The sequence below is a fragment of the Xenopus laevis genome, chromosome 6L (genome assembly GCF_017654675.1).
Source record: "Xenopus laevis strain J_2021 chromosome 6L, Xenopus_laevis_v10.1, whole genome shotgun sequence".
Classification (NCBI taxonomy): domain Eukaryota; kingdom Metazoa; phylum Chordata; class Amphibia; order Anura; family Pipidae; genus Xenopus; species Xenopus laevis.
The window spans coordinates 161,042,081-161,057,002 of NC_054381.1; positions in this window are offsets into that span (position 1 = coordinate 161,042,081).

Sequence of the window (14,922 nt, forward strand, 5' to 3'; positions counted from 1 at the left end):
GTGACTATAATGTGGCAGTTCTGTGGGGCCTATAGTTGCTAATGGCTGAGTTGCTGTTTGTGTCGCTGCTGGGACTGAATGTCTTTACTGAATCCCAGAGAGACAGAGGCAGGAGCAGTCAGTAGTGAATAGACATGACGTGTCTCTGTGTGATACTAACAGCTTGGGACATACTCTGTGTCCATTACACCCCAGCCTGGGGGGCAGCTCATCCCAAATAAAAGAACCCCGCAGCCTCTCTGCCTCAATTATATTGGTTATACTGCTGTTTTATGAGGATTTTTGTATGAAAATGAACCAAGATTTATACATTCAGTATAATACAGGCAGCACTATTGCTGTACTCGTTGCAATTGGTCTTTGTGGGCAGAGACCCGGCTGCCCCATGTTCCCCCCTTCCTGGGCTCCTGAGTGTGGTTCCTGCACTCCGTTACTCCCAAACTGCATCTTAATTATGCTAATTATGTGACAAGTGGTAATTGAGTTAATTGAGGTCCCTGGCAGCTGCTTTACAAGGCATTGACCCATTTATGTTAATGAACAGGTCTCTGCCCCACAGAGCTTACAATCTATAGGTATAAAATGACAAGGATACAAAAAGAAGGACAATAAGGCCGTAGCCGTGCAGAGAAGCTGACACTTAGTCTTCCTATTGGAATATTGTAGAGAGCGAGTAGAGGGCTAACGGCTCTCAGTCCTAATGTCTCAGAACAGGTGAATGAGCAGAAAGTAGAGAGCGGACTATTAGCCAAGAGACCAGAGGTCTGAGCCGGCAGCTCCAACCAAACAACGTCATGTAAATTTAACTAAGCGTCCACAAGCCGTCACTTTGTTTTGTCATTAAGTCCCCATGTCATCAATCAATTGGATATACAATGATCATCTCATATACACCCAGATCAATAATAATTGCTTTCCCCTTGGCTGGCTCCATCCATCATATGGTTTAATGTGTCCACTGGGGAAACCTGAGGGACATGTGAGAGAGCCACAAGCCCATTGGCAAGAGATATGAACACGCACTTGATTGACTCTCCCCTTGAACACAACTGATGGATACCTGATCCTGCTCTAGGAAGCTTCACCCGCCCACGGCTAAACTGTGCTGTAGTGAGAACCCCCAGTGTATCAGCCTTCAACACATGTAACAGGTTTTTGCACCTCAGGCGCCGCTGAACTATTTATTTACATTAAAGAACATGAAAGGAACGTCTATGAGACGGAGAACGTCCGCTGTATCCTCTGGTCTAAACATGATAAACCTGACACATCATGAGAAATATCCCCCTGATACTCACTGGGCTGTTACATCCAGATAAAGAGAAATAACAGTGATACTTATAATGTGGCCTCAGCCAGAAGTAGCACCCAGAGGTGCACAGGCACCCATAATGGCAGGGAGCATTCATTGAAAGAAAAGGGGTACAATATTGCCCCATTATAATGGTAGGGTTATAAGGGGGAAGCTGCAAGGGGTTCAATATAATGGTAGGGGCACATCTCATAGACTTTCCTTTCATGTTCTTTATAACCTATAAGGTTATGGTATTTTCCCTCCATGTAGTATATTACCTCCATATAGTATATTACCTCCATATAGTATATTCCCTCGTTATAGTATAATAAAGTCACACTCACACTAAACCGCTTGTTGAAGCGTCGGGTGCACAGCTGTATTCCTCTCTGCAAAGGTAAATTCCCACAGTATAACATAAAATCCAGCAGCACTCTGATAATCGGAGTGTTGCTGGATTTTATGATATACTTTCCCTCCTTATAGTATATTCCCTCCTTATAGTATATTCCCTACATGTAGTATATTCCTTACATATTGTATCTTCCCTCCTTATAGTATATTCCTTACATATAGAATATTCCCTCCTTATAGTATATTCCCTACATATAGTATATTCCCTACATATAGTATATTCCCTCCTTATAGCATATTCCCTACGTATAGTATATTCCCTATATAGTATATTCCATCCTTATAGTATATTCCCTACATATAGTATATTCCCTACATATAGCATATTTCCTACATATTGTATATTCCCTCCTTATATTATATTCCCTACATATTGTATATTCCTTACATATAGAATATTCCCTCCTTATAGTATATTCCCTACACATAGTATATTCCCGCCTTATAGCATATTCCCTACATATAGTATATTCCCTATATATTATATTCAATCCTTATAGTATATTCCCTACATATACAATATTCCCTCCTTATAGTATATTCCCTACATATACCATATTTCCTACATATAGTATATTCCCTACATATAGTATATTCCCTACATATTGTATATTACTTACATATAGAATATTCCCTCCTTATAGTATATTCCCTCCATATAGTATATTCCCTACATATAGAATATTCCCTCCTTATAGTATATTGCCTACATATACCATATTTCCTACATATAGTATATTCCCTCCTTATAGTATATTCCCTACATATAGTATATTCTCTCCTTATAGTATATTCCTTACATATAGTATAATCCCTCCTTATAGTATAGCATTAGTTGTAAGAAAAGGGGGAAGTTGCAAGGGGGTATAATATGGTCCCAATATAATGGTAGGAATCAGGCACTGACCAGTATAAAGTTGGTTGCACCAAAGAAACTCTGGAATGAAACAAGTGGCCCCAGGACTGACTGAAGGAGTAACGGCTACTTGGACTATAGTGTCGGAGCTTTCTTGCCATTTTACATTTGTAACATAAATTAGTGCCCCGTTTGAATATGCCCACTTGGAAGCACATTAAGGATTTCATGTCTTGTAAGGCCTCAAAATCTGCAAAAATAATGTGATAGAAGTGTTGGAATTGGAGGGGCCGACTAGAGTTAATGTTTCTTTAACCATATTAATGCCACTGCCAAAACATTCCACTTTATTATTATTATTATTATTATTGTTATTATTCATAATAATAATAATAATTAATTAATAATAATATTGCCAAGATCCATCCCTTTCTTTCACAAGTAACAGTTAAACACTAATCCATGCCCTGATAACTGGAGAGCTGCTGAATAAAAAGCTAAATAAATCAAAAACCACAAACAATAAAGGATGGCAGCTTTTTCTCAATAACAACGAATTCCAACAAATTGGCTTTCTATATGAATCTGTGTCCATTTTCTTGGGAAAACAATGTATCCAAAAATTCTACACTCTGATCACTATAAAGTGATCAGAGTTAACATCACAGTGTTTTATAGTCTGTCCAACTCTAAAGATCTGGCTCTTTTCTTCTCACTCCATAAAGAGGTTGACATATGAGGGTGCAAACTGGGCCCCCATAGCCGTGCCAAAACTTTGGAGATAGAAACAACCTCTGTGCATAAAATAATTGTGACTTACAAGGTATTGCATCTTAGTGAGTAGTTAACGCTTAGTTCTACTCCGCCTGGTCACCCCCATGAGACTCCATGTGACCAATGAATGGAGCCTGAAATGAAGATTTAGCCCATTTACATCGCTGATAAAGGCAGCCGCTAAATAAACACCTGCTTGTACTTTGTATGTAATGAAGGGGTTAACCAGTAGGGCAATAAATAATTATAGTATTTCCTCTTTCCTTTCTGTATTTTCCATAAAAAGGGGAGAATTGATGGATTTGGCACGGAGAAACAAAAGGGCTTGTTATTATTTTCTTACACCAGGAATCAATGAATATTCTGATCTTCCGACTAAACGTGGAGAAACTTTGGCCAAAGCATGGGGGGGCGGGCGGCAATTGATTGGACAAGGGAAGGGGAATTCAGCGCAGAAGGAGGCAGCGAAGCAAATGTGTCTTTTTCCCTCGGCGAATCAATCCATATTTATTATGTTGTTTTTACATAAACGTCGACTTAGTCTGAGCTTCTCATTCAGACCACCTGAGCCCCCCGGAGACGTGTTCTACTGAATCTCCCCCCCCCCCGGCCTCTCTCATCCTCACTGTAACGGCAGCAGAGAAACCAATGGCCCAGTGTATTTAAAGTGCTCACATTCTGCTGAATATTAAATGACACCATATTGTATATTCTCTTCTGTATCTGCTCAATGAGGAGAAAACTCCAATTTCAAAAAGTGCTGAAATAAGGCAAAGAGGATGCGTGCGGAGTCCTGGCTTTCTACTGAAACACTGTGTAAAATGCTATGTTCCCTCCATATAGTACATTCCCTCCATATAGTACATTCCCTCCATATAGTACATTCCCTCCATATAGTACATTCCCTCCATATAGTATATTCCCTCCATATAGTATATTCCCTCCATATAGTACATTCCCTCCATATAGTACATTCCCTCCATATAGAATATTCCCTCCATATAGTACATTCCCTCCATATAGTGTATTCCCTCCATATAGTACATTCCCTCCATATAGTACATTCCCTCCATATAGTATATTCCCTCCATATAGTGTATTCCCTCCTTATAGTATATTCCCTACTCATAGTATATTCCCTCCTTATAGTATATTCCATACATATAGTATATTCCCTACAAATAGTATATACCCTCCCTATAGTACATTCCCTCCATATAGTACATTCCCTCCATATAGTATATTCCCTCCATATAGTATATTCCCTCCATATAGTATATTCCCTTCATATAGTACATTCCCTCCATATAGTATATTCCCTCCATACAGTATATTCCCTCCATATAGTATATTCCCTCCATATAGTATATTCCCTAGATATAGTATATCCCTACATATAGTATATTCCCTCCTTATAGTATATTCCCTACATATAGTATATTCTCTACATATAGTATATTCCCTCCTTATAGTATATTCCCTACATGTATATTCCACGTGTTTCACTGGTTCCAATAAATGCCTTCCGTGCCCTCCAGCTCTGCCTTTGTCCAAAGAAAGGCCTCAATAATCAAGAAATATAAGTAGAGCCAGGCACTCGCAGGTTAACTGCAGAAAGTGTTTTTTATTTGCACGACATGTTTCGGGCAAAGCCCTTTATCAAGTGATATCTCCAATACATCCATACATACAATATAAAGAAAAAGCCACACCCCTTTGTTTAATTGAGTAGGATATTGTATATTCCCTCCTTATAGTATATTCCCTACATATAGTATATTCTCTACATATAGAATATTCCCTCCTTATAGTATATTCCCTACATATAGTATATTCTCTACATATAGAATATTCCCTCTTTATAGTATATTCTCTAAATATAGTCTATTCTCTGCATATAGTATATTCCCTCCTTATAGTATATTCCCTACATATAGTATATTCTCTGCATATAGTATATTCCCTCCTTACAGTATATTCCCTCCATGTAGTATATTCCCTCCATGTAGTACTGTATATTCCCATGAGTAGAAGACATGGGAATGGTTGAGACAGCACCACTGTATTTTTCTTATTTCTTAAAAGCCTTTAATTGTGCATAAGGGCATCACAGCAACGTTTCAGGCCTTGCGGCCTTTTATCAAGCTTGTATATGTACTGTATATTCCCTACATATAGTATATTCACTCCATGTATTGTATTCCCGCCATATAGTATATTCATTCCATGTAGTATATTCCCTCCATGTAGTATATCCTATATATGCAGTATATTAGATCCTGGGGCATCTGAACTGGGAATTGGCACTTATAGTGCAGTGACACCCACTGTAACCTTCAATTTGTGTCTGTAAGTTACCCACCCATTTAGATAGTAAGCTCTACAGAACAGGGACCTCCATCAATTTGTCTCTTTGTCACTTAGCTCTGGAGAATATTTTTGTATTTATTGTTTTTTATAATGTATTTTTCTGCTGCTGCTGCCATGAGTAGCGCTATAGATGAAAACTATACTTACTCACTTACATTTCCTCCGTATAGTATTTCAAATTTCCTATAGCAAACATACATAGTGATTACAGATAACACATTTTAAAGGAAAACCTGAATGTTCACTGTATCGAGAGATAAAAGACCATTAGGCAAAAACAGAAGATAGTTGGAAAAAATCCAAAATCCAATGATTTACTATAAGTGCAATGTGATCATTAAATTTACTGATTAACTACACTGCTACCACTGTTTCTAACTACCTGTCCTCCTGCTACATACAATATCTAGTGGGTATCTACATACAATATCTAGTGGGTATCTACATACAATATCTAGTGGGTATCTGCATACAATATCTAGTGAGTATCTGCATACAATATCTAGTGGGCATCTGCATACAATATCTATCTATTCAGTATCTACATACAATATCTAGTGAGTATCTAAATACATCATCTAGTGAGTAGCTACATACAAAATCTAGTGAGTATCTACATACTATATCTAGTGGGCATCTGCATACAATATCTAGTGAGCATCTACATACAATATCTAGTGAGTATCTACATTCAATATCTAGTGAGTATCTACATACAATATCTAGTGAGTATCTACATACAATATCTAGTGAGTATCTACATAAAATATCTAGTGGGTATCTACATACACTATCTAGTGAGTATCTACATACAATATTTAGTGAGTATCTACATACAATATCTAGTGGGTATCTACATACACTATCTATTGAGTATCTACATACAATATCTAGTGAGTATCTACATACAATATCTAGTGGGTATCTACATACACTATCTAGTGAGTATCTAAATACACTATCTAGTGAGTATCTACATACAATATCTAGTGGGTATCTACATACACTATCTAGCGAGTATCTACATACACTATCTCATAAGCATCTACATACAATATCTAGTGAGTATCTACATACAATATCTAGCGAGTATCTAGATACAATATCTAGTGGGTATCTACATAAAATATCTAGTACGTATCTACATACAATATCTAGTGAGTAGCTACATACAATATCTAGTGAGTATATGCAGATATGTGCAGGGATGCGCCACTAATGGGCTTGTTCCAGCAAGGCTTGAGCTTGGCTACGTGTAGTAGGAGCAGACGAAGGTTAGTACATTCCCTACAAAAAACTGCCTCATCTGCTCTGACAACCAACGGAGGGCTCGGGGGCACTGGCTGAGGTTGCTGCTTCCACTCAGTGAGCCGCAAAGCTTTATGGACAAGCAACTTATTTCATAATGAGCCGCAATGTGGGGGGCACCGTAGATCTACTGAAGGTCATCCTGCAATCTTCATCTTTAGGTTCCTCAAAAGTATGTTGGCCTCTGTCTCTGGCACCTTTACTTCATGCACAGCAATCTTAGTGCTTCCTCCCCATCCTTTGCTACTGTGTCATAACTAGATGTTACTGGGCCCCACAGCAAATTCATTTTAGGGCCCCAAACATATACAGGGGTTTTTTTGTTCTACCAAAAGATATTGAAATTGCTCATTGTTTGGTTCTTGTGGGGCCCCCTATACCTACTGGGCCCCCCTGCAAACCCAGGATCTGCTTCCTCTGTAGTTACACCCCTACTTTGTTACTTCCCAAGTCCCAACTCTTTATCCACCTCCAGTAGAGTAACCCAGTCTTGCTCTACTCTACTATCTTGTCCTATTACATACTCTACTCTCATGATACTTTTCTACAACCTCTACTCTTGCCTTACTGCCCTACTGTTCCTTTTGTTTTGTCCTATCATCTTCACCTTGCCCTACTGATACTCTACTACTATATCATCTCATCCTATTGTAAGTTCTACTGTTCCTACATTTTACTACTAGCCACCATCATGCCCTTCTATCTCCATTAAGTCACCACCATGTGTGAGTCCCAGTATAGTCTTTGCTATTTAATTCCCACTCTGCTTCTTGTGCTACAAAATAGTGATGTGTAGGTCACGAAAACCTCAACCTGCACCCGACCCTGACTCGTATCCACCCATACCCGCCTTCCCACCTCCATTTATACACCTGCGCTAACTGCCCTGCTGATTACATCACAAAAGGGGCGGGGCTGGCCAAAGCAGGAAGTTGGCAGTCTAATTTCACGACCTGCAAGAGGAGCAGTGTGATTGGCTCAAACTGGTTCCCGTGGGTATCGGGCCGGCCCACACATCACTACTACAAAACGATCATTGCAAGATAAGTTAACCCTTTAACACAGTATTATGTGTTGTACAGAGAATGTGATTGAGTAGAAGGAGCCAGGGGGTCTCATGAGGCTAATGCCACTACTCCTGAAATCCTGATTGGGGCAACTTTGGTCATTTTTGGAAACTTGACAAATCGAGCTGCTCATCTCTTGGTGGTTGGGGACTTGTTGAGATCAGTCTGGAGCCAGTACAGTGGCCATTGGGTCAATATTCCGTGCCCTGTATCCTGGGGGATAATTCCATGAGTGGAATCCATTGGTCACTGTTTCACATTCAGCTGCGTCTCGACTCCCATTTCCAGGCAGAGGAATCTATTTGAATATCAATGTTGTTTCATGTGAGACTCAATCGCACGCACATTTAGATTTCCTTTCTCGGTGGCTCAGGAGCAAGAGGAGCCCCGGACGGTAAACGTCTCCAGCAGACGATCCATTTGTTCTGCAGCTTTCAGAGGCTCAGGCTATTTAGGGATGTTTCATGATGTCCCTTTATGTGATAATGGCTGCCAGGCGCACTACAATGTGACAGGGGTAGGTAAATGCACCATAAATCACTCGCCGAGTCCTGCAGTTTGAGGCTCACATATGTTCCGGCAGAAAATACATTTTTATGGCTGGAGGAGCCACTCGCTGCTATAGATGGAATGTCCCTGTAAATACAAAGTGTCGTAAGGTAGAACTACCGGACTGGAGTTTCGTGGTGGTTTCCAAAACATGGAAAAGCTGTGGGGGCAAAACAGACCCCCGTTGTTTATATTTAGTAGGACTGACAATTTTAATGATAAGTAGTATATATATTTAATGATAAGTAGGATATATATTTAATGATCAGTAGTATATAAAGTGAATAACATACCCCTATTGAAAGGAATAAGGAGCCACCATATAAAAGCTCAAGGCCAAAGGCTGGGTGCTTCTATAAAGGTCATGGAAGTCCGAGCTCACTCATATTTTACAACAGGGGAAACATTATTTATTATAATCCTGAAGTTTCAGTGAGTTGTGTGACAGTAATGACATCACTAAGCTCCGATTATATTTGATGACATCACTAAGTACCTTTATTAAGAATGATTTATAGGATGTTCATAGATTTGTGTTTGTGTATATATATATATATATATATATATATATATATATATATATATATATATGTATTCGTCTGGGTGGCACACCGTATCGCATCGATTACCCGGGTGCACGGTAAAAAATCCATATAGTGTGCAAATGACCAGCAACTCCAGGGATTTCTGTGAAAAATTCTTTATATAATTAAATGTGCAGTACAGCCTGTGCTGTATCACAGAAATCCCTGGAGTTGCTGGTCATTTGCACACTATATATATATATATATAATAACAAGAGCCATGAATATCCTGTAAATGATATCCTTATAAACGGTGCTAAGTGATGTCATCATTATAATCGGAGCTTAGTGATGTCATTACTGTCACACAACTCACTGAAACTTCAGGATTATAATAAATAAAAGTACCCCCTTTGCAAAATACCTCCTTGGTAACTTATAATAGCCTTATATTTTACAGTAGGGGGTACTTTATTCATGATATACTAGGGATGCACTGATTCCACTATTTTGGATTCGGCTGAACCCCCGGGTCCTTCGTGAAAGATTTGGTCGAATACCGAACCGAATCTTAATTTGCATATGCAAATCAGGGGTGGATAGGGCAAAACATTTTATTAATTCCTTGTTTTGTGCCAAAAAGTCACTTGATTTCCCTTCTCGCCCCTAATTTGCATATGCAAATTACCATTACCATTATCAATCCTGAAGCTAATCCTGAAGCAATCATGGATTCGGTGCATCCCGACCACATCCTGTGTATATATATATATATATATATATATATATATATATATATATATATATATATAGTCTTTGTTATATATATATATATATATATATATATATATATATATATATATATATATATATATATATATATATATATATATAAAAAACAAGGGAAAGTTGTGCTCACCACTAGTTTTTAAAAACATTAGGTGGGGGTGCAATGAGGCTGTGACCACAAAATACATATAGACAAATACAAGATTCCTCTGCACTCAACCCATTATCAATATATTTAAGACAGAGACATTTTGTGCTACTGCTACTGAAAAATGCCTTACCCTTTAAACAACACAGGGATTGTTTGTCCATATATTGCAATATATTTAAGATGAACAACTACGTCAAAGTCATCCCATATCTGGCCAGTCCTACGCTCAATTTTATCTGATTCATTAAGAATTCTATTGCTTCATTATACATTTTATAAAAGGGACGAATACGTTTTACCTGCAACTTACTTGCTGCTTTCAAAGTAAAACTCCCAAACTTGGCTGCCCTTTTATTAGACACCAGTGGGATCACCTGACTATAGCTGGGAGGGGTGGGAGCTACAACATGGAGCTGGTCACTGCTCTTGTCTCTGTCTTAAATATATTGATAATGGGTTGAGTGCAGAGGAATCTTGTATTTGTATATATATATATATATATATATATATATATATATATATATATATATATATATATATATATATATATATATATATATATATATATATATATATATATATACATATATACATCAAAACGTTTTCACTCTGAGCCAGTCTTTAATTACTCCAGGTGCTGCTTATATTTATTTTTCCAAAGGCACCGCACTCCAAAATAAGTGAATCATTATTTCTTCATTCATACTTGTGGAAGAAGAAGAAGAAATAATGATTCACTTATTTTGGAGTGTGGGTCCTTTGAAAAAAAAAAAAAAAAAATATATATATATACAGTATATACACACACATGGCCTCAGCACCAACATTAAGACTTTCAGCACCTTGGGCAGCTCCCGTCCCGTTCCCCCATCCAAAATGTATTCAGAAGTGTCAGCTGGAGGTGGGACTGGGCACGTTAGAGATAGCGACTCATGAAACTTTCAGAACGTCATGGGTTTTCAGTGACAATACCTGTCTTGCTGTTTATATTACCTGCACTGCTGGTTTTGACTCCTAAAAGGCAGCTTAGGAACAGAACTGACGTGGGCTACATCATTTCAGGAGTCAGAGCCAGCAGAGCAGAGACTATAAACAGACGGAGGTCAGTCAAAATGACATGTACAGAATGATATTTTCTTTGATTGGGTTTATTTTTGGGTTTACTTGCCCTTGAGTCAGTGTATAAATGTCTCTCATTTGTTATATGGAGAGTAAATAAATAATATGCGATGGGCAGTGGTGCAGCAACCGCAACCCCCGGGGGTACAATTGGTGGGTTTGGGGGGGCAGAGGGTGCACCTCACTAACCACAATGTCTGCTAACGTCTCCCCTCTGAGCTGTGAGTGAGAGTAGGGCAGGGGGAGAGTTCCCGGCAGTGCTTTTCATTAGATGATTTATTCATTCCGTGTGGTTTATAAGTACAGGCACTTTATATCTCCTGCATTTGCCTTCAGCTCTGGAGTTTTGTTGCTATTCCCCCATCCTCAAACATCAGCAGAGTCGGTGTTATGTTTCTGGGCCCCCGTGTGACGGGTCGGCGACCCCTGTGATATCCCCATGATGAATAAAGTCCAGGAAAGAGCACCGGCCCAATGATTGATTCCCCCTCTCCAGTGCCTTGCCAGTGGCCCCCCGGCCTACAACCAGAGCCCCCCGTCAAATGCCTTTCTGCTACTGTATTAAGTAAATTCAATCTGTGTCGGCCAATCAGGAGCCCCGGCCAGGCGCTATAGTGTAACATGTCATGAGTAACATCCAATAATAATCACAAGGTAGAGTCCTGCGCGGAACCAATTTGTTAAACCCGAACCCGCCCCGTGACTCGCAACCCACATACTTACGTGACCCACAAGTACCTTATACGCAACCCGATCCGTGACCCGCTGACCATCAAGAAACAGGAAGTGCTGTCATTGTAAACCGGAAGTGACATCATTAGAACTCTAATGACTCTAACACAAGGGGCCCCTGAAGTCTTTGTTAAGGGGATTCTGTTTTTATTACTAAATGACACTGTTTACACTGCAAATAATTCACTGTACAATATAAAATGTCATTCCTGAAGCAGCAAGTGTATTTAGTTGTAATATTGGTGTGTAGGTGCATCTCAGGTCATTTTGCCTGGTCATGTGATTTCAGAAAGAGCCAGCACTTTAGGATGGAACTGCTTTCTGGCAGGCTGTTGTTTCTCTTACTCAATGTAACTGAATGTGTCTCAGTGGGACCTGGATTTTACTATTGAGTGCTGTTCTTAGATCTACCAGGCAGCTGTTATCTTGTGTTAGGGAGCTGCTATCTGGTTATCTTCCCATTGTTCTGTTGTTAGGCTGCTGGGGGGAAGGGAGGGGGTGATATCACTCCAACTTGCAGTACAGCAGTAAAGAGTGACTGAAGTTTATCAGAGCACAAGTCACATGACTGGGGGCAGCTGGGAAACTGACAATATGTCTAGCCCCATGTCAGATTTTCAAAATTAAATATAATTAGTTTGCTCTTTTGAGAAATGGATTTCAGTGCAGAATTCTGCGGGAGCAGCACTATTAACTGATGCGTTTTGAAAATGACAGTATCCCTTTAAAGTCCATGTAAGCTGCTGTGTATAGAGTAGAACTGTAACTGTCAGTCTGGGGCACTTCCATGGGCATCACTTCTACCCCATATCCTGGCGACTGGTTAATAACCAATAAAAGTACAAATATGGGACAATTAGCCTTCTACCCTTGCTGTCAGATTTCAGTTTCATTCCCTGGGGCCCAATCAACATGTTTGAGTTATATTCTGGTTGGGGGTCTAGTTACATAAATACATAGAGGCAGAGATAGACCATTAATAATGGGGAGAGACTCCCCAGATTCTATACATTCCACTGCTTCATTGCTTTATTAATGGGTTTCATCATCCGCAGGCAACTCCAGGCAGCAGTGCTGCAACTGTTCCTAAAGCATTTTGATAAAGGGTAAGACTCCCTGCCATAAAGCAAGACAGGGCTGCTGTTGTTTGCCAGGCAGGAAACTAGGGATGCACCGAACCCAAGATTCGGCCAGTATTCGGCCCTTTTCAGCAGGATTCGGATTCGGCCGAATCCTTCAGCTCGGCCGAACCGAATCCTAATTTGCATATGCAAATTAGGGGCAGGGAGAGAAATTGCTTAACTTTTTGTCACAAAACACGGAAGTAAAAAAATTTCCCCTTCCCGCCCTGTAATTTGCATATGCAAATTAGGATTTGGTTCGGTATTCGGCCAGAATCTTTCGCAAAGGATTCGTGGGTTCGGCTGAATCCAAAATAGTGGATTCGGTGTATCCCTACAGGAAACAGACGCAATCACACGAAAACTACAATAGGAACCATCAAATGAGCCGATGGCTTTTTCAGCAGTACAGTAAAGCATTACCCAGCAGCACAAGAGGTTCTGGTAATAGTAAGTGCATATTTATATACTGAACATTTGTGTAACTACAGCAAATTATTTATCAGGTTTTACCAATATTTATTGAGACTGTATATGAATTAGGGCCTCATGAGGCCCCTATACCTCCCTCTATTTACACCCCTGATGCTGAATGTTTTCCCTGTATCTGTAGTGAATGTAAAAGTTAACTTCCCCTTTAAAGTCCCTGCAGGGAATGAGATCGCTCAGGTCTCACATCCCATCACAGAAAACCTTCCCTCCAGTTCCAGTAAGTGACCAACAGAATTCTGACGTTTGTACCCCCCAGTGCGGCTCTGGGAAAGTGGCCCTTAATTATTCATGAGCCCAATGGACTCCCGCGAGCCCCACCAGCCCTCCCTGAGCCAAACAGTAATTAAGGAGGTCTCTAATCTTTAAGCGACATGAAAAATCATTACTGCCACTCTCCCAATGTCTCCCTATAAGTTATTTGGATCCTGAGCTTTTAACTCTAAGTGCTGGGGGGGGGCGCCGGGCTCCAGACGTCTCTGCTGATTGGGTGCCGCTCCCCTCAATGCACCCGCTCCACTGGCTCCGGGGATTCTCCTTATAGGAACTTATTGTCACTGCCATGATGAAAAAATAACTGATACAACAAGCAGTAATAATTCTGGTGCCCCTGGGGCTTAGTTTGCCTTTAAATTGTGAAATTCGCCTTAAAACCAACATTGAAGAATTCGCCATAAACATAATGATCAATGTGTTTTCTGGTTGCCAGGGTCACTTACCTTAGCAACTAGTTAGGATAGTAAATGTCTTGCTGGAGAGAGAGGTTGTACTGATCCTCAAAAGGAAATAAATGTAACCCTTTCTTGGCTGGGCCCACATTATTGTGGGCAGCGCAAGTGGCAACATTATTAAACCACGCCCACTTTTGGGCCACACCCAATTATACCTATATATTTAACTACAACACAACCCAGATCAGCCAGAATAAATACTATACAAAATCAATAATGAGGATATTAACCCCAGGCATGCCAATTTAATCCCTAAGGATAATGGGCATATAAACAGCATAAATACTACATAAAATCAATAATCAGCATAATTACCCCAGACATGCTAGTATAATTACTATAGAAAATGAATAATGAGCATATTAACCCCAGCTGTGCCAACATAATTACAGCAGAAATAAGTCCAATAAGTACAATAAGCACTCCATTAACTCCACACATGCCAAAAAGATCAATGGATAGATTGAAAGCATTACCTGACACTTGCACCAGTAGCAAAGTTTTCTTCGTGCTCCTACAGCTGCTTGGTCTGCCTGTTCAATACGTTGAAAATCCAAGATGGCCGCGCATTCCACAGTGGAATGCACGGCCCTTTGCAAAAGACAGAAGAGCGACAGGGAGGTCAGCGGGAGTG